Raw genomic sequence first — 1207 nt, forward strand, 5'->3', positions numbered from 1 at the left:
CACCTCTATGACTTAGCCTATGAATTCGCAGTCTGCGTCAAATGTTTTTCCTAATAAACTCAAAGAATCTCTTACGTCGTTATGCCCTTGCAATTGCAGCTTCTTCAACCACCGGAAATCGGTAACAATTTACAGCTATATAATTACTGAAATCACAATGGGAAACCAAAATCACAAAGTTCAGATAACAGAGAAGAAAATAAGGTACCTAGATTGACAAAACAAATGGGATAGAGCTAAACGCAAGTTTACACTTAAAACTTCCCTGCCGCCAAAACAAATGTCCATGAAAAGCAGATGTTAGTAAAAGCTTCATGTTATGAAGGAAAAAGAAATTGGGAAAACGCAAATGGGAAATTGAATAGGAAAAAATAAGAAGAAAGTAAAAGAAGAACATACTGATTGGAAGCTGTGCTCGCCAAATAAAAAATGATTAACAAACTACTTGCAACTCAAATGGGACGCTCCCACTCTGCTGCTACTACTACTACAAATGAGCGGTTGGGATCATCCGAACAATATTGGACTTCAATAGTTGTGAAGAAATATGAAAAAGACATTACATATGGAAATAATAATAAAATACCATATGTCAATGGATGGATTGGATTTGCGAGTCAATGGAGCTTGCAAGTGAAAAAATAAAATTGACAATGTTTGTTTTAAGAGATTATAAAGAGAAATAACTGTCATTAGAAAAGGAATGTCATTTATAAGATTGTAAAATCGTTAGAGATAGAGAGTTGGGATATGCAATTATGAATTTTTTTAATTTGTCATCCTGGATTTTTTTTAAATTTCTGATCACCACATGGAAGAAATATTGGAAAAGCCCAGGAAACACTGCCATGTTTGGATCATTGCACAAACTCAGCTTTGATGAGGGAAAAGAAAAAAAGCACAGTTTGACAGTTTGTGTGATTATCAAAACATGGTAGTGCGATCTGCCAAGTGCCAACTCCTCAAGGAAAAGATACATCCTGATGGGGTATAAAAACAACAGCCTATTAGCTGTCGACACGTGGCCCGAGGATGGCCCACCGCAGACCCCGCGTCAGCAATGGTAGTTTGGTAATTATAGCAGAGTAGGTGAGCTCAAACCTATAACTGGCGGACACCTGTCCTGGAGTAATAACTCCCCAACTACCCCAGTTTTTCCTCTATAAAAGGGCTTCCAAAGCTCATAAAAAGGGCAATAACTTCTCAC

This window comes from Tasmannia lanceolata, unplaced genomic scaffold (assembly GCF_043159265.1).
Source record: "Tasmannia lanceolata isolate RefF3 unplaced genomic scaffold, GAP_Taslan_0.1 ptg000023l, whole genome shotgun sequence".
Lineage (NCBI taxonomy): Eukaryota > Viridiplantae > Streptophyta > Magnoliopsida > Canellales > Winteraceae > Tasmannia > Tasmannia lanceolata.